General features: G+C 33.9%; 1 protein-coding gene and 1 long non-coding RNA gene across 2 annotated transcripts in view; one reads left to right on the top strand and one right to left on the bottom strand.

Annotated features, from left to right (window-relative positions):
* LOC122518141 (neuroligin-4, Y-linked) overlaps positions 1-21351 on the bottom strand; it is a 178804-nt gene that overhangs the window by 20018 nt on the left and 137435 nt on the right. The gene's annotated exons all lie outside the window — the stretch shown is intronic.
* Positions 10212-11004, top strand: LOC122518142. The gene is made up of 3 exons (XR_006303983.1): positions 10212-10572; positions 10641-10848; positions 10967-11004. It is a non-coding gene; the product is annotated as an uncharacterized LOC122518142 (long non-coding RNA).

Here is a 21351-nt window from a genome sequence, read left to right on the forward strand (position 1 = left end):
GTTTTTATTATTGAAGAAACGTAGACGAAAAGAAAAAAAAAAAGATGATGGAGGGTATTAAAAATTTAGCTGAACGAGAAAAGAAGTTTTTCTTTAGATTTTCTCTCTCTCTCTCTCTCTGTCGTTCATTCGCTTGCCCCATCAATTTGTCCACGTTGCTCATATTTAGGTATGGCTTTTTCTGCTCATAAAACTGTAAAGCTTTTCGCCGGTAACAGGCTCGAAGAAAGTTTGGGCTAGGAGAAAATAAAAAAGAGATAACTCGGGGAAAAAAGAAAAAGAAAAAGAAAAAGAAAGAGAGAGAGAGAGAGAACCCTTGATCGATGACCATAGAATGACATCCGTCGACGAGAGAAAGAGAAAGATAGGGGATCAAGTAAAAAGAAGAAATGTCCTTTGATCCCCCATAAGAAAGGACAATGGGTTTTTGTCAGCAAAACCTTTCTATTGGTAATGGCATAGACACTGAATATTTTGATTGTTCGAGTAACACGTGCGCGAAAGAGAATGATTTGCTTTTCTCTCTCTTCTTTTACTTTCATTTTTTATCCTTTCGAGTTATCCGAATAGAGTTTCGTTATCGGATTGGTCAATAAGTAATGTCGGGATTTTTTTATCTAAAAAGAAAAAAAAAACTAATATCTTTTCCCTCTTGTTTTCTTATTTTAAAATAAGCTTTCGAAATAGCAGTAATATTTTTTATATCATATTATTCATCGTAAAATAATTCCTCTTGCAAAATACGCGAGAGTCTTTTGCACATATATATATATAAAAAAAAAAATTAAATCCATTTTTTAGGCGTAAAACGTTTAAGGTATTACAATCGATAAATACTTGAAATCGCAGCTGATTATTATCGCGCATATTTTATTTCTAGATTGGTTTCCCCTATCAAAGCATATTTGTTCACAGGTTACTCCAAGCTAGATGTCGTTTCAGATGATTAATTAATTCTCGAATTAATTAGCAAGCAACCGAATAGTAATCGCATTTTCTCACTAGCTTTCGCGTATACGAGACACGCGTATTATCGAAAAGAGAGAGACGTCGCAATCAACTAATTAAAAGTCCGATTGCGATATAATCAGCAGAGACGCTGGAAAACAGCGTTGAAGTGAGATAATGAACGTGTACCTACAACCACTCTTATACGTTTTCCATCTATTCGCGACAAATGAATATTGTGTGATTTTTATCGATTGCACTTTTGCTCTTCGTTTCAATCAAAAAAGAACAAACAAAAAATATATATATATATAAAATAAAACCAAGCACAGATCGATGAAGTTAAAGATAGAACAAAATTAGACGAGAATTTATTTCGACAAAAGAGATTGTCCCACCAGATAATATCATTCTTCTAAATGATTACATCACAATTTGTACGAATAATTATTATCGAAGAAAAGTTTCGTATTCTTTCGATGACGTAAGATAAGAGATGCTTCAAGGGGTTTATTACGTTATAAAAAAAAAAGTATATAATCGAATAAAATATCGAACGAGAAGAAAGACAATCGATTAATAATGATGCATCCTAACGTTTCTGGGTATTTGTATGTGTATGCATGTGGGTGGCAGTGACCTTTCTCCGAACGAAGCGCGTATGTTACTGACGGCTACTGGCTCCTGCACACTCGCACTACTTGCAGCAATGACAGTTGCACGTGCACCCAGTATACGTCGTCTATTTGTCACTGACTGCAGTTTCGATCCACGCATACTCACACAACTGCCAACTGCCCCAACCTAATGTATTTACTGAGCTAGACACGTCGAGACTCTACACCACAGAATGTAAGATTAACTGTCGCTTCTGCGATAAACTTCCTTCAAGGAGAGAGACAGAGACAGTTGTTTTTCTTAATTGGTTCTAATAATTATACATTTTTTTTCATCTCACCCGCTCTTGCAATTTAAAATCTGACCCATAGCGCGAGCAAACGAAAAATTATTGCATCTGCATCCTTTTCTTCGCTTCTTTTTCTTTTCATAGATAAATAAAATTTGTATAATAGTGGGAGGGGGGTGGACCGGATAGAAATCCATTATTTTCGATCTTGAGAATAAGTTTTATTAGAAGAAAAAAAAATAAATAACGTCTTATGGAGAATATATTTTAAAAAATAGATTTTAATCTGGAAGATAATCTAAACGAATCTTTGAATTTTGATTGCTTCGAATTACTTTTACAGAAAACGTAGGTAGAGAGAGAGAGAGAGAGAGAGAATCGGCATCCCGGTGGTGGTTAACAGCGAGATCGGAGATGAAATTTTCCATCGGATTTGTGTGGACTCCGTTGAGCGTGCGTAACAGACGAGTGCACGCACCATTCGAGGTAATCCGAGGAATGCGGTAATCTCTAAATGTGCGACAAACCGGAAGTTGCATCCGAACGGAGCACTGGGATTCGTCCGACGGTAATCTAACGAATCGATGACTAATACCAGAGAAAGAGAGACGCAAACGGAGATAGATATACCTGCACGTAATTCATCAGTGTCCAGATAACAATTATACTATGCACGAGGTTTGACAAGAGAGAGAGAGGGAGAGAGAGGGAGAGAGAGGGAAGGAATAATAACCCAGAGAGAGAGAGAACATTTATTATAGTAATTTAATAATTCTACGTACGAACGAATACAAGATTAACACTAATAACATATAACGGCCCCTGACAGTAACTAAAATTGATTTCCCCATATTTTCGTTTCAATTATCCTTTTCATTAAACCTCGTTACAGGATTTTCTTTAATGTCATTAAAAAACAATAAACCAGGTGGGTGGCGGGAAAGTGAATTGGTCAAATAAATTTGTCAAATTTCGTGTCAGATTATAGCCGAGAAAAAAAAGAAAAGAAATGGAGATAAAACAAAGTCGACGCGTTAAAGTCAAGTGCAAAAAGGGAAAATAATTTCTATCTACCGGTAGGACCCACCTACCTACCTTCCTACCTACCTACCTACCTTTCTTCCTTCCCTCTTCCTTCTCCTCCGAAGAGAATTGGATTATATTTGCTTTCAATTTGCCTTTAAATTGCCTTTCCTTGGTCAGATTGAAACGCTGATTACTAATCAGCGCGCGTTTGCTACTACGACTGGCTTTTCGTAGAGATAGTATAGGTTGGACCAATGAATGTTACCTGTAGATTAATCCGACGAACCGTCCAAAATTCTTTTTCCACCAATATCGTTAGGGTTTGTTATTAGATCGAAATGAAAAATATCCAAAATTTCGTGACCATATTTTTTAGGATATCTGTCAACGATTGGATATCATTTAACGATAGAAATTCAAACTGATGAATATGATTTCTTATCTAATAATAATATCGCGATATCGGGTATCACTATTTGAAATCAAAACATATAATTCGTGATGAATTATACGCTCGTTACTAATTAACCATTCGTACGCTTCATTATATACGATTAGGAGATATGCGATTTTATCGGCGATTAGTGCGATTGATGGAGCGTGTTAACAAGCTTTCGAATGATTCATAAATCGACTGTTCGGCGCATGATAAATTAAACTTTTCTCTGACACGTTCAAACGATTTCTAACTTTTTTTTACACTTATTATATTTTCGATTTTTCCGTAATATATCATCGCGTCGGATTTTTATTATCGACAATGAAAATTTCTCCACCGATTGGTAAGAATAATTAGAAAATATAATAGAACATTGTAAAAGCTCGTTGGATTAAACGCGACACGTAGGAACGATCATTTTCTTCCGTCATTTGCTTTCATCTGTAAGCTTTAACTGAGTGAGTTTCTCTGTTAGTTATGCACATATGTATTATATGTATGTAAGTAAGTAAGTAAGTACATAGATACGCGTTAGAGATGTGTTTGTACAGCTACGTGTTGAATAGATGTTCACGCACACCTATGTTAAACGTATCCACGTAAATATATTTACACGAGACACTTGTGTGCGCGAGCATATACATACGCAGAGATCCATACGCAAATCTATATGCAGATACTAACGCATACGCTTACGTATGCGTGTCGCTAACGATTATTAGCTATACCGTTATGTAATAGAAGCAGATAGTACGGGGGATAGAAGGGTAGGAGACAAGGGGGGGGGCGAGGGCCAACGTTAAGGGTGGACGAGGGCGTAGGGAAAGGGAATAGGAGTCGGAACCACTACAAGCTGTTACCGAATTACACCGAGGGCAATCCCGCTGACCATCGGACCGTGCGAGTGGAGTTAGACAAATTATGTAGCTACGTAGCCGTGTGTCGCGTTTCTCTATCCCTTTCCCACAAACCCTTTCCCTTCGTCCTCCTCCCAGTGTTCCATGTATGTGCCGCACAGGTCGACCGGCATCAAATGTGCGCCCGCGCACGTCTACCACCCTCCCCACGGGCTAATGCGGATTTCACGCAAAATTTAATCCCCATCGGGTCGGACCGTCGACCGTCGAATAATGAAAAGGAAACCGATGCTTCGATCCTTCTCTTTCTCCCTTTCTTCTCTCTATACATAAATATATGTGTATAGATATATAGATATATCTTTCAGTCGTCCCCTTTGAAGTCACTGTCACCGGAGAATTTTAACGCGTATCAATCATTTTCCCTCCCCCTTTTTTTATTTTTCTCTCTTTTTTTTGTTTTTATTCGCGTAAAATGAATTTCGCTATAAGCTTTGTCAACGTAATTTTATATATTCAACTTTATTATTTTATAATAATTAATAATTTAGAAAGGAGAGAGAGAGAGAGAGAAATTTTGTTGCGCACGCACGCGTTTATAATTTATAATGCACGAGCTTTGCCATTATTGTTTCAAGTTATTTCCGAGCAAACAAGCCAACGAGAAAAAAAGAAAAGAGATAAAAATTGAAAGAGAATACGTACGTACGTCATACGTTGGTTTTCTCACGCATTTCTTTATCATCCCCTTTTCACTCTGGTGAATTCGCATATTTTTCTTCGCGTAAGAGACGAGCAATGTGCCGTGAAACGATGTAACTGTAGGAGCCAAACGACGACGACGACGACGACGACGAAGACGAGGTCGAGGACGAGTACACGAGGACGAAAAGAACGGGGACAAGGGAAAAAGAAGATAAAAGGGGTTGGTTTCTAGGTGATTTTGTGCCCTCCTCTTTTTCGCCGATACGACGAAACTACGATGTCGCCGATACAACGAGGTTCATTGTCGTGCGGGATGTCAACGTGAAAAATGAGACTTCCATCGGGAGACTGTTACGAGTATATCCTATATATGTATGTATCTGTATATATATATATATTGCGGAAATGGCGAAAACCACCCTTTTCCCGTCGTTTCGCTATCCCATATTACTATCCTTTCCCCACTCCCCCCGTCTCGTTTTGCTCTCCTATACGTTTCATATACTTCCGAAATCTTTTCTATCATTCTATTTTTTTTTACAGGATATGATAGTATAATAATATTCAAATTAAATGAATAATATTAGAGATTAACTGATTATTTCCTAATGTAACATTTAATATTTAACGTATATTATAAAAAGAAAAAATATGGATGTGTGTACTTATGTACGCACGTGAGAAGCAAGAATTTTCCAATTCCGATGGTAACATATATATATATATGTTATATAGAAAAATAGATAATTGTTTTGTTACCCTTCTAACGGCAAATTTACAGTTGACAATTTTCTGCTGAATGACTTCTGATAGAGACATAAATCAGAAGTCGCAACTTTATCTGTAACACGACTGTTCGATAGATCGTTCTACGGGTTCTGAGTTCCTGCCAGGTATTGACGTATCGAGCTGCCGGTATATATTCCAGTTAGTATGATGAATTACATCGATCGATGCTCAAAGGAACTCTCGAATTTGACTCTACCGACGTTAACAATCTATACATCTACGTGTAGTGAATATTTTCACCGAATGTTGTACAGTCGATAAGTTTATTCACATGTTTTCAATATTATTCCGCACAGTTTTTTGCTCTACTCTTTGTACAAAACTATCGTTTAAAAATTGAATATTATTTCTAGAATCACGTAGAAAATATGAAAAGAATCACGATGCACGAGAAAATGTTATCTTAGAAGTTGAGAGAATTCGGTAAACACATGCGATGCCGAGGATGATGATGAAGGAGGAAGGATGTCCTAGTCGTTGAGCTCACTTCGAACCGGTGACACATAACAGTATTATCGCTGCGTCAGACAGTTATGTAGAATTTACGTGGGGTAAGCAGTAGTCGTATATTGGAGTCGTGTAAGTGAAATATATCCCTGTTGTGTTCTAGTATCAGCCACTGACCAACGTCAACCGATGGCCCGTTGCATTCATTCGGTTGCACCTTAGCGTGCAACCAACGCTATTATTTTATAATTACAATTAGATCAAATGAGTAGACGCATTACTTCTTTATTAAACAAATTTATTATCTCTACTTCGAAGAGATGGGTTAAATTACTTCCATTTGTTTCCTGGAGATGTACAAAAATTATGATTTAACCTGTATAAAAACATGACAAAAATATGCATCTCCCTGCATTGTAGGCACTGAAGTTTTCAACCCTCTAAATGTTAGACTATGAACATTTTAATCCTCCTATACATAGAAGACACAGTATATATAAATTTGCATAAACATTATATACACCTATTAACATACATTAAATATTAAATAATTTCAATCCAAAAGTATATTAGACAACAATTTTCATCCCCGAAGACATCGCTGCGTAGGAACGTAAAAAAAAATATATTTCTGTTAAAGCAATTACATAAAAATGATAAAAATGCTAAAATCAGAGCGTTGTAATCTTCAATTTTATCGATTAGATGAATTATTCTCTTTATACACATGCGCGACGTTCGGAAGGTCCTGTAAACAACTTTCACCAAAAAAACTTTGACAGAAGATAATTACTCAGTCTAACGACGAATTTCGAGGAGGAGGGATCACAGAACATATACTCCAAGCTTTTAGACAACAATAGACACTTGCATCGATTAATTAACAATTATTTTAATATTTTAATAAATTCTTATTATAATTAAGATTGTTTAAACGCATATATATTTATTTAAACATTACCTAACTTTTAACGTTCTTTAAATATTAATTAATTTCGATTTTATGTTTTAATAGATGAAAATTTTACCCCTTCCCTCCGAAGTCATCACTGCGCAAGAACGTTACAAAAAATGTACATTAGTTTAAAAAATTATACAAAAAATAAAAGAATATTAAAATGAGAGCGTTATAATATTAAATTTTATTGATTAATTTTATTGATTTTCTTTTATACACATGCGCAATTTTCGGAAAGTCACATAAACAACTTTCACCAAAAAAACTTTAACAGAGGATAATTACTCAGATCAACGGTGAATTTCGAGGAGGAGGGATCACAGAACATATACTCCGAGCTTTTAGACAACAATAGACGCTTGCATCGATTAATTAACAATTATTTTAATATTTTAATAAATTCTTATTATAATTAAGATTGTTTAAACGCAAATATATTTATTTAAACATTACCTACCTTTTAACGTACTTTGAATATTAATTAATTTTGATTTTATGTTTTAATAGACGAAAATTTTACCCCTTCCCTCCGAAGTCATCACTGGGCAAGAACGTAACAAAAAATGTACATTAGTTTAAACAATTATACAAAAAATAAAAGAATATTAAAATGAGAGCGTTATAATATTAAATTTTATTGATTAATTTTATTGATTTTCTTTTATACACATGCGCAATTTTCGGAAAGTCACATAAACAACTTTCACCAAAAAAACTTCAACAGAGGATAATTACTCAGATCAACGGTGAATTTCGACGAGGAGGGATCACAGAACATATACTCCGAGATTTTAAGCAACAATAGACGCTTGCATCGATTAATTAACAATTATTTTAATATTTTAATTAATTCTTATTATAATTAAGATTGTTTAAACGCATATATATTTATTTAAACATTACCTAACTTTTAAGGTACTTTAAATATTAAATAATTTTGATTTTATGTTTTAATAAACGAAAATTTTACCCCTTCCCTCCGAAATCATCACTGCGCAAGAACATTACAACAAATGTACATTTGTTTAAACAATTACATAAAAATTGAAATAATGTTAAAATCAAAACTTTATATAATTTTTATTTCTATTTATTACAATTAATTTTCTCGTTACATATATAAGAAACTTTCGGAAAGCCATGTATATAACATTCATTAAAAAAAAACTTTTTTATATGACAATGTTTCAGTCTTACAGTAGATTTCGAAGAGGAAGGTTCATCAAAAGGTACATCTTTATTTTTAGATTATAATATATATTTCCATCAATTAATTAACAATTATTTAAGGTGTATTGAACAAAGTATTGTTGTCTGCTAATACATAATGTATGTATATGTTTAAGCAATTATATTATTTTAAATATTACATACTCTCCTATGACTTATTTTGAATATAGAAAATAATTTTAATATGAATTTATTTTTATGATTTTAGATGACTGTGTCTTCAGCTTGATTGCGTTCTTGGATTGTAACATAATTATAAACTATACCAATTACTTAATTGTTTTTCAATCAATGTAACATAAAATTTAATATCAAACGTTTAATAAAATTTTATTATTTTTTAGAAACAATTCAATGGGTAGCGGGTGGATTTCTTCTTCGCAAAGGGCGCCATTTGTTAAGAAGGAATTTACTTCAGGGATGCGACCCTGCCCACGCGAGCCTTGATTCTATCTTTCTCCCAAGGATAGAATCATGTCCTACCCTTAGCTTTTTAAAGTGAAACGCCCTATCCTTTTTTTTTTATTTTTTTTTATTTTACTTTGCTTTTTCTAACACGCGATTTTGCAAGCATAGATGTGCACGTAGCATAGGAACTGAAACTGCATTAGAAGGGATGTCTACCAGCGCTATTAGTAAGACGGGCCCAGGGATTAAGTTCTTCAAGCCTGCAGTAAATATAGTACCGGTGGGCAAACTGTACGTGCAGCGTAAGTTCCTCGTAATATAGATTAGAGTCAGTGGATTAGTCCAACCGGTGGGATACCACTTAAAAAAAAAACGTAAAATGTTTCACTTTAAAAAGCCTACTTTTCAACTTCTTCCCGATCCCTTTGCTTTTTTGTTGCAGGTTACATAGGAGGATGACCACACCAGGACAGCACGAGGACCATACCAGGACAGCACGAGGACTTACTTATAATAAAGGATAGTGTAAGATAATTATTTTATAATTAAATGTATAATTTAATTTATAATTACATGTGTAATTTTAATCTATTTATTCTTCTCCCCTTAGCACATTACACGCGTGTAACATTTATATTTAATGTATTCTATTTATTCACAGGTTCCATGTTACTTCGATTCCATTCATGTTTTACTCCTCTTTTATCATTTTTTATTTGGTTTTCCATTTTTCTCTTCATTATCGATAGTAATTGTAAAATTTTCCGAATAAAACTCTTAGGGTGGGGCATAAGAGTGGGACTCAGTTAAAATCATTCACGGGGTGATCATTTTCATTTCATTTTCTTTGGTTTCAATTTAATTCGGATGGGGACATCTTCAGGATGCACATCCCGGGTCTTCAGAAGCGGTTACCTCCTCGTGGTTAGACCTGGGCAATGGTATTTTACTTTCAGTATAATGTTTAACATATTTTATATGTTATGCATTCCATTGCAAGTAAAATCTAGCCAAAGACCGCTTACTCTAAACATTATAATTGTAATTAGTTTCTTTTAACTACCCAATTAATACCATATTCTTTTACCCCTTTCTTTAGTTCCTTCTATCCATTTAATATACAGAAACTAATTACTTTATAATGTTTCTTTAATAATTCTTACATTTTTACAGGTAGTCCTTACCTTCTATTTCCCCCATTAACCATCATACCTTCCCTATTTCTTTCACTTTCTTTCTTTTCCTTTATATCAAGTATGTTCACATGAATTAGCATGCATTCAAGTGAGTTTACTTAACTTTTGAGGTGGAACAACTTTTAGATTTGTTTTTTATTCGCGATTTGATATGCATAAAATATGCATTTAGCATGGGGACCGAAGCGACACTTAGTCGATTCGGTCGCTATCCGTTAGTCAGGCCTCACCGGTCCTGCCGTTGGCACTATGGTCGGTCGTCTTGTGAAGCCTAGGTCCCTCGCGATATATATTATTAGGATGCGTTGTTTTTTTATTCGCGATTTGGTATGCATAAAGTATGCATTTAGCATAGGGACCGAAGCGACACGCGTTGGCGATTCGGTCACTATCCGTTAGTCAGGCCTCAACCGTCTGCTGTTAGAGTAATGGTCGATCGTCGCGTGAAGCCTAGGTTTCTCGTAAAAAAAATTAGAGTCAGTGGATTAGTCCGATCGGGGGGAAACCACTTAAAACAAAAATCGTGAAAAGTTCCACCTTAAAAGTTCTACTTTTCCCTATTCTTTTCCTATTCCTTTTAATATTTTCTTTGCAGGATAAACTATGATGCCAAATTCCGTCCAAGAGAAGAAGGAAACGAACCTTAGGAGGACTGAGTTATGGTAAATGGTAGTAGAATATAATTATTTCCATAAGTAAATGAACTTTTTTAATTCGTTTATTGTTTCAGATAACAATTCCGACCAAGAGGAAGGGGATGTGGATTAGAAGATGGACCAGAAGTGGACTAAGTTATGGTAAATGGTAGTAAAAAATAATTATTTCTATAAGTAAATGAATATTTTTAATCAGTTTATTGTTTCATATAACCATTCCGTCCAAGAGGAGAGGAAAGTGGATTAGAAGATGACTAGAAGAGGACAGAGTAATGGTAAACGGTAATATAAAATAATTATTTCTCAATATAAATGAAGTATTTTAATCCATTTATTGTTTTCCTCGTAGCATTGCACATGTATAATAGTTATTTTTAATGTATTTTCTTTATTTTTACAGATGCCACGGATCAACCAAAAATTATATGCATTTATTTTTATAACACTATATTTTAAGTAGATTGACAATTATTATGTATAAAATATTCATTAATTGTAATCTCCGTATGCGTATTTATCGAAATTATATTAAAGTATATTAGTTTCCAAATAAAATCACCGATGTTACTTGAATTTTATTCAGATGCACTTCCTCGGTTTCATTTTCTTATTCAGTATTTAAACTTTTCTTTTTATTCTCGATAGTAATTGTAAGAATTTTCCGAATAAAACTCTTAGGGTGGGGCCTAAGAGTGGGGCTCATTAAAAAACGTTCTCGGGACTTTCATTTTCTATTGTTTCAATTTAATTCGGATGGGGACATCTTCAGGATGCACATCCCTCGTGGGTCTTCGGAAGCGGTTACCTCCTCGTGGTTAGACCCGGGCAATGGTATTTTACTTTCAGTATAATGTTTAACATATTTTATATGTTATACATTCCATTGCAAGTAAAATCCAGCTAAAGACCGCTTACCATTAACATTATAATGATAATTAGTTTCTTTCATTTTCCTAATTAATATCATATTACAATTCATTACATTGTTTTCCCTATAATACTACCTTCATATTATATCCCACATTAAAATACTCGATTTATTTTCTAGGAACACTAATCTTGTGCATTCTTTCAGACGTTTTTGACGTGCAGTGCGGTCGGTAAAGCACGTCTCGGTCGCGTTCGCATTCGCGTTCGCGATAAAAAACTTTTTTATAGTTTTTTATTTTCGTTACCGTCCACCCATCGTCATCCTAAGGGTAGGAGACCCATCGGGCATTCATCACTGAAGATTAAAAGTAAGTATAATTTTTCTATCACACATTTTCTATGATAATTTCGATGGTGTTTTATTACGACGACGATATTAATCGATCTTTTTCATTTTCTGTTTCAGAACATCATTGCAATCGAGCGCGTAGGCAATGAGGTACTCGAGTGTTTGCATCGTTAAACAAAAATCGGAAATTTTTCGGGTAAAGAAACTCCGAAAGTTTCTTTTATTCGGTTTATACGTGTGCCATCGTCATCCTAAGGGTAGAAGACCCATCGGGCATTCATCACTGAAGATAAAAGGTAAATTAATTTTTCTATTAAACATTACTTTAATAATTTTGTATAATTTTTAAACGATGACAATGATTCTAATCGTCTTTTCTTTTCTCTCTTTTCAGAAGGATAAGTGTTCGTGTTAGTGTTTGATATTTGAACTGCGTGCAATGCAGTTGTAAAAAGTAGAGTCAGTGCCGCCGTGGTCGCGATAAGAAACTCGTAAGTTTCTCGTTTTCGTTCGAACCGACTGCAGCATCGTCATCTTAAGGGTAGGAGACCCATCAGGCATTCATCACTGAAGATAAAAGGTAAATTAATTTTTCTATTAAACATTTCTTTAATAATTACTCATAATTTTGAAACGATAACAATGATTCTAATCGTTTTGTTCTTTTTTCTGTTTTCAGAGAGGTAAGCGAGTGTTAGTGTTTGATTTTTGAACTGCCCGCAATGCAGTTGTAAAAATTAGAGTCAGTGTTTGTGCGAATAATTAAAAAATACAATTTTTATCGCGAAGTAGAATCAGTGTTTGTACGAATTATTAAAGTAAATTTTGATCGCGAAGTAGAGTCATTGTACGAATAATTAAAATCAAATTTTGATCGCGAAGTAGAGTCATATTTTTACGATAATTAAAATCAAATTTTTATCGCGGAGTAGAGTCATGTTTGTTCGAATAATTAAAGTAAAATTTAATCGCGAAGTAGAGTCAGTGCATTCGGTCATCGTCATCCTAAGGGTAGGAGACCCATCGGGCATTCATCACTGAAGATTAAAAGTAAGTATAATTTTTCTATCACACATTTCCTATGATTATTTCGATGGTGTTTTATTACGACGACGATATTAATCGTTCTTTTTCATTTTCTGTTTCAGAACATCATTGCAATCGAGCGCGAAGCAATGTACCGGGAGTGTTTGATCGTTCAAAAATATAATTTAAAATCACGGATTAGAAGCACGTTCGATCGTTAACAATAAATACCGTCGCGTTTCGCGTTCGCGTTCGCGTATTTTTGAGATTTGTATATTAAATTAACTGTGAGCAATGCAGTTAATTGCATTTAGAGTTTGTTCGTATAAAGTTATAGTTTTTTAATTTGAAAACAGTCGTACAGACTGTTCGCGAAGTAGAGTCAGTGAAGTGCATCAGTGAAGTGCATCAGTGAAGTGCATCAGTGAAGTGACCGCGTATCGGGAGTGAAATTTTTCTTTGCATTGACTGCGTGCAATGCAGTCTTTGTAGTAATTGTAGAGTCAGTGTTTGTACGAATAATCAAAGTAACATTTTAATCGCGAAGTAGAGTCAGTGACCGGGCGTAAATTAAATTCAAATCGTACGCGTATGTAGAGTCAGTGTTGTTCGCCGTTTAAGAAAAATTTCGGTTTCGCGATAAGAAACTCTTTTATAGTTTCTTATATTCGTTTACCGCGATATTAGAGTCACGGGAGTGCGAGGAAAAGTGCATCGAGGAATTCTCCCATGGGTCTGATGGACGAGGGATGCAGCTGGACCATTTGCTACGAAGTAGGAGTGTTTTGGAGCCACCGCAGAACTTCTAATGCTAATTGTTCATATTGCGTACATGCGTCATTTTATTTTAAAATGCCACATATATGTAATATAACAGTTAGCAAGTCGTGAGTTAAAATTTAAAGTCCCTCCGGTGCTCAATCATGCCGAGGATGAAAGGTCCCAATCGGCACGAGTTACTGGTTGTAATTATTCCAAAAAATTATTGACGAGCACATGAGTGATTCCAAAAAAGGATTAGTTCCTTTTTTGAAATTGCTCATGAAATTGTATATTTTATTGTATGTTATATTATTAGTTCAGGATAGGTCTTCTTGTCTCATCGGTTAAATTCATTTAATTAACAGTGCAATTAATTAATGCACTTTTTTTTTATTACGTGTTTCGTTCGCGTTTAGTAGTGGTGAAATCGAGTATTAATTTACTCGATTTCGTCCAATAAAGCATGTAATAAATGTCTTACATGCATTGCTTCGTACTTAGTTTATTTAATCGCGATTTTATTTTTCGATATAATCAAAAAATGAGCAAGAAGACAAACCCATTCGCGACGGATAGACTCTGGCTGTTATATGGTGGCTCAAAGCCCAGTTCTTTCATTAGAACAGCCATTTAACGAAAGAGTCGTCCGAGATTTTTATTATTTTTTTTAAATTCTTAAAATCTTTTTAAAAGTCATTATAAATGACTTGTAGAGTCATAGCCCACTTAGATTAATGAAAGAACATTTTTATATAATAATCAAATCTTAGATTAGGATTTTCAGCAATTAATTTACTAATCCCCGTTTCTCCCCCCTATACTTTCTGCGTTCTCATTTATGCGTGTGCCCAGGTGTTACACGTATGGGTGAGAAACGGTTAGTATGGGTTTTTAGTTTTAAGTTTTTCCCCCCCATTTGGCGTCTGTCATTGTGCTAGTGATTGCACGGTGTACATTGCACATGTGTGTGCGGTTAGGAATGTGCATTGTACATCGTTTCGCGATACGTAATACCGCGCTTATTATTTTTTAAAGTTATTGAATAAAAATAACTTGTAGAGTCACGCGTACGATACGAAATTTTCTTTTTTAACAATCGTTTTACATAATAGAGTTACCGCATTTGTGGAAACTATGATATACTCGTATATAACTAGTATGCAATATATACTAGTTTATACTTGTATTTTTGCATTAGTCATTTATGCAATAATCACTAGCCTTGACAGACGATTACAGCAATTGGTACGTACTCCCATAAATTTAGAAAACGCGTTTGAACTAGGGTGTCGGAGGTGCCCCGGGGCATGCTCTCTAGTTTAGGCTTTTGCACCCTGGTGGTATGTGTGAGAACCGTGGAGTGTGTGGGTGGGTATGCATGTGTATTTTTTGAGCGAATGTGAAACTTTAATTATAAGTAGGTAGGACCCCGGAATGGCACGTGGCATACTTGCACTTTTCAGTGCGAGTCCCCACCTCCGGGTTTTATACGGAATTGTCACAAAATTCTATCTTTTTATTCTATCTTGCTTGACTTGTAAATCTTTTTTGTGACAATTCTGTAATATATATATGTATCATGATTCAAAGGGATTTGCAACCATTTAAGAAATTCATTTCTATTTCGATTGTATCTCGAACGAGATAGAGTCGAAATCAAATCCGCAAAACCTTTGATGAATTGATACTTAGTTTTAAGTATTATAACTAGCACTTCGCACTATCGCGATTTAATCTTGAAATGTTTCATATAATTTAATATAAAGAATAATTTAAATAAAAATATTGCAAAGAAATGCATTGCATTTTTAGTATTATTTTTATTTCAATTCGATTATATTACTCGATAGTAAAAGTGCGAAGTGTTATTAGGTCATCGATTAGCATAATTAACTGCTCGGACATTCGATTAAATGTGCTCGTGTAATATGTGCACAGTCGATGAACTTTTAAGTTCGTTGATTGTCCACGAGCTAGGATAGCTAACGGGAAACGCGAATGCATTTTGTAATAATTAATAAATAGAGTCACCCCCTTAACGAACATCGGAATTATTTGCATAAGATGTATGATGAAAGAAAATAAATGGAATTATTTCATATATATATTGTAATGTGAAATGTATTTCATTTATATTAGTGTATAAGCAGTTGAGAGTAATTGGGTGAAAATGTCTTGAAGTCGTTTCTAAATTGTACGACCATAATTTGGCATATTATAACGGTTTGGTATTAGAATAGAATCGATACTTTACATGGTTAATAATATTCCTTTCGGCGATGAGATATCTCTCGACCAAAAGGTAATAATTATTTTCAATGTAAAAAGCTCAGGATGTTTTACTAATCACATTTTTCTTTTTCAGGGTTGTGTTAGGGTCGGTTAGGTTTTTTTTATTATATAGAATCAGGGACGATTCTAATTCTATATCATTAATCGTTGTAATATGCCAAATTATGCGAATACTTTTTGGAACGATTGACGTTTTTGGTCAAAGATTCTTTTCATGCTCGCACGTAGGGAATGTCCGACAGTAGGCTTGAAGAAAGAAGAGGCTAAAGCCGAAGAGGCCCCCACTTAATTGTGGCTCAAGAGGGCAACTACAGACTTAATGAGTTATTTTCAAGACAGCATGGTTGAATTTTTGAAATAGCTCGTTGGTCATTTGATATTTTTATTGTTTTATTTTTTGTTTTGCTCGTCAATAATTTATAATGGTTATTAAGAATGGTAATAATTAAAATAGTTTGCTTTTTGTTACAGGTGACCATCGTTGGATTTGCCATGCCACCCACCAAAGACCAAACATAATTTTTCCTAAAATAAATCGAGTATTAAGAAAATTTGATTTTATAAATGATATTTCATTTAAAAGATAGAAAATACTTTAAAATCATGATAGAGTACAATACCATTCCCGAATTCCCGCCCCATATCATATCATTTTTTATTTTCTATTACACACAATTTCCCCACTTTTCATTCTTCATTTCATTCGTAGAAACTAATTATCTTATAATGTTTTTTAATGTCTCTTTTATTGTTTTAGGTATTAAGATTTATTCAATTATTATATTATATATTTAATTAATTTTCGTTTTATTTTGTTTCAGGATATGATTAATTCCAACGCATTTGTAAGTATTGGATTTTGATCTAGAAAAGGAATATGCTTTCGATGCATTCATTGATTTTTAGCAAATCTAAACTAATCTTTCTGTTTTCTGTTTCAGGTTCGTTTCCAGTATTTTTTTTTCAATGGGTAGCGGGTAGATTCTTTCTTCGCTAAGAAAAAATCTACTTCAGGGATGCGACCCTGCCCACGCGAGCCTTGATTCTATCTTACTCCCAAGGATAGAATCATGTCCTTACCTAAAATCCCACCCACTCCAAACGATCCTATTTTTAATATTTTGTTAGTAGGATGAATTATGTGAAAGGGGGACCAGAAGTCGACAGAATTATGGTAAACGGTAGTATTTTAATATGTTTATTACTTTAATATTGCATCGCTATCTCTCGTGAGAAAAATCATTGCTATGCACTTTCGTGTTTTCACAAATACCATAGATCAGTGAAAATTATACTGTAATTAATACTATATTTTAGATGGATTGGAAATTATTAAATATAAAATATTCCTAACTTATATAATCCCCGTATATGCATATATTGAAAATCAAATGTATAATTAAATGTATAGTTTTAATCAATTTATTCTTCTCACCTTAGCATCGCAGGAGTGTAATAATTATTTTTAATGTATTTTTAATGTATTTTATTTGTTCATAGGTTCGATATTTTCTCGATTCTTTTCATGTTTCACTCCTCGTTTATCATTTTTTTATTTAGTATTCCAACTTTTCTCTTCATTCTCGATAGTAATTGTAAGGATTTTCCGAATAAAACTCTTAGGATGGGGCCTAAGAGTGGGGCTCATTAAAAAACGGGACTCCAAATTCTCGGGACTTTCATTTTCTATTGTTTCAATTTAATTCGGATGGGGACATCTTCAGGATGCACATCCCTCGTGGGTCTTCGGAAGCGGTTACCTCCTCGTGGTTAGACCCGGGCAATGGTATTTTACTTTCAGTATAATGTTTAACATATTTAATATGTTAAACATTCCATTGCAAGTAAAATCCAGCTAAAGACCGCTTAATTTTAAATAGAGGTAAGAAAATATCAAGTTTTAACCATTAATGAATATTAATTTCAAATTGTTTTGTTTCAGGGAAGCTGTATCCGCGTATATATATTTTTTATTAATGTAATGTATATCATATTTTGATTCATTATTAATTACTTTTTGTAAACCTTTCAAAAGTCATGAAAAAAATTTGCATTTCCTGTTGCGATAGGCCTTGAATTTTGTAGCCCTGCACATGCTATACTCTAAACTTTTCAGACCTCCTATATGCAGAAAAATTGCTTTTATATTATATATATATATAAAATACTTTGATGTATTCCGTGTGTTTTAAAATATTAAAGAAAAATAGTAAAATTCAAATCGAGAAAGTATTATTCTGCATCGAGTGGAAAGAGAAATAAATCGGCGAGTGACTCTTTGGCTTCCGGTTATCGCGAATAGAAAGCCCACTGGAAACTTCCGTTAAGAGTGCTTCGTTATACGCTAAGTTTTCATTGGATTATAAAAGGTGGTAGAGAATAAAGTGGCTTTGGTTAGTTACGAAGAGCACTTTCTCTCCATAGTAGCAGACATAAAGGTGCGGTTTTCCTGATATAATCAGACAAAAACCAATGTTAAATATTTTATACAGTTTCATTCAGTTCTCGTATATATTCTTTTTCTCTTTTATTATATTAAAAAAAAAAAAGAAAAATACCATTTCTAATTATTCGATCGGTAACAAATAATAATGTGTTTCGGTATTTTTAATAGAAGAAGAATTGTATCGTCGAGATTACGCATAAAATATATTCACATTTTATTATAATTATCGACGAGTGATAAAACAAAGTTGGTATTCGAGATTAAAAATAAGTGTTGCATTTTTTAAAATGAATATTTTCACGAGGCAATAGAAAATAATTCGCAAGGCTGACTACCGATTATAGGTCTTGATACTTAAAATTAAAAAGGGTATTGGTTTTTTTATTTTTTTTATTTTTAGAATGAATATTTTGACGAAGCAATAGAAAATAATTCGCAAGGCTGACTATGAGGATAGGTTACTCTTGAGATATTACTGTCGACAACTAACAAGCCGTGGGATATTGCCTTATCGAGCTTCGATATTCCTTCACATTTAGGTCAACGATCTATTCCATGATTGCACTCTCTCTTTCTTTATTTCTCTCTCTCCCTCTCTCCTTCTTTCTTTCTCTTATTTTCTGATTTTCTCACTTCCTCTTCACTTTCTCACTCTTCTTATAATTAACGAGAAAGCCTTCGGGGAATTACACGGACGGAAGTAAATTACTATGGGCCAGAAGAATAAATCGCAAGAATTAAAATTCAGTCGTTACTAGAACCTTCTATTTGACGGTGCCATTTGTAATTTGCGAGCGTTCCGTTTCCTTTCTACGGTCCCGTTAATATCCTCCGGATCGTCTACGAGAGAATGGCGTTTATTTCCCGATGAAATGTCATAAGAACGGTCATTCGCTAAGATATTTCTTTCCTTTTTATATCATTTTTTTCTTTTTTTTAAATATTATTTTATTTTACCCTTATTGGGCCTTCGCGTTTCCCTTCTCTCTCTTTTTCTCTAACTCATTCATTCGTTCTTTTTGCAAGGAGAAGAGAAATGGGATGAACAAGATTTTTTCACATATGAAATCTTTCTCACTGATTTTACTTTCTTTCTTTTTATTCTGATCCCAGTAGTGCATACCTACTGGATGTTAGAGTTCGTTCCAGAGTCGGAAACCTCATTGCTGCGTTATAATGAGAAACTTCATTTCCTCTTGGTACTTTACCGTACGACACAAACTTCGATTAAGTCTGTTTAATTAAACCGCAAGTGTGTATTGGAATGTATTTATAAGTATATGCAATTATATACGCACCTGCGAGAATTTTTAGAGAGAGAGAGAGAGAGAGAGAATAAGAAAAAAAAGATATATTTTATATACGTAGACAATGTGTAAATAAATTCAATCTTAAATTCTCACAAGATCTTGCAGTCAAACTGAACAAAATAGGAAAAGAATTTCAATCTTCCAGCCAAATAAATCCTTTTCTAATTCGTTAATTAATCGAACGAAGTGTGGGTTATTAAGAAATTGTTAATCCCAGTTGACGTTGTTTTAAAGACGGTAGCTTGCATTATTATGATTACGTTGTTGAATTGGTTTATCCGATTATAGGGGAAATTTTCATTGTGATTATTACTTACACGTTCGTCACAACGATCTCTCGCGTTTGTTATACATGAATAGATAGAAGAGAGAAAGAGAGAGAGAGAGAGAGAGAGAGACTCCTTTGAGTATCTCCTAAGGGAGACGCATCTCCGGAATTTAATAGGCTTCATGTTTGAAACTACGCTGCCGAAATTGATCTTTCCAAGCATCTTCTAAAATATTCTCTACAGTATTCTCAAAAGAGCATCTATCTATCTAACTATATATATATGTATACAACTATAAGTATACATATGTAAAACGATTAATTTGTTTACAGAATACTTTTATATCGTATACCAGAGACTTTACACGGCTTGTTACTTAACAATATTAAATGCGTTATATTATATGCCAAGTTGTGTTTAACTTTGTTATAACGAAGTTATATTACCTCAAAAACGGGAAATCAAAATTAACATTATTCGATGTAATAATAGGTTCTTGCACGAGCCAATGGATTAATTTAAACTTCTATTAGTTATACAATTTATGCATTTAGTTTTAAATATAAATTTTCTATTATTATTCTTATTCTCTTTTCGTATTATATATACATAAGTGAAAAATCTATATATATATTCGGGTGGATGTATTATTCGAAGAGAGAATAAATTTCGTTAGTAAAGAATCGATAAAATACGAATCGTTGAATAGAAGTAAAGATTTTCTTTCAGAGATCGCTTCGGGGGGGAGGGGTGGAGGGGGCCCGAGGAGGGGGATGAATCGTAAGAACGATCGAACGGGACTGTTCGAAAAGGTTATAAAATTTAGGAGGGACGGTAAAATCGATTTCAACCGCTCTCGAATACGACGGATGGAAGAAAAGTTGGAAGGAAAATTAGATAGAGAAAGAAAAGGAAAAGACAGTCGGTGTGAGAAAAAGAGAGAGAAAGAGAGAAAAGATAGGGTTAGAAGGGGGTAGGAAATGGGGTAGGGGCGGGGGTGAGGAAAGAGAGGCATAACATTTAACGAAAATCTCATTGAAGAGAAGAAAAGGGGGATGTAGTAGCTGAAGGGAAGTTTAGATAGTTATATCAAAGTTAGGTTCTGGTAGCAGCTATGTTCCTTTCTTTTGCAAGAATTTCAGAAGGTTCGAGGAAAAGTGAAGTCGTTGTTCCACTCGACAGAGGCGCGAATCTCGTTTCCAAACGAAATGAAATAAAAAGAAATAGGAAGGAAGGGTTGGTTGTACGTGGAATAAAGACAAGAATATGTACTCTTTTTATGTTGCTACTTTATTCAATACGTCTTAGATATTTAAGAGGTTTTCTATCTATTGGATTGTCCAATAAGTAACGTCTACATTTTTTACTATTGAATACAGTAACCAAGTACCGTTCAAATTTTACTAGTCTATCCATCTATCTATCTATTTTTCTTTAGAAATATATATTTAAAAATTTTTT

The sequence above is a fragment of the Polistes fuscatus genome, unplaced genomic scaffold (genome assembly GCF_010416935.1).
Source record: "Polistes fuscatus isolate 324 unplaced genomic scaffold, CU_Pfus_HIC Scaffold23, whole genome shotgun sequence".
In the NCBI taxonomy this organism is placed as follows: domain Eukaryota; kingdom Metazoa; phylum Arthropoda; class Insecta; order Hymenoptera; family Vespidae; genus Polistes; species Polistes fuscatus.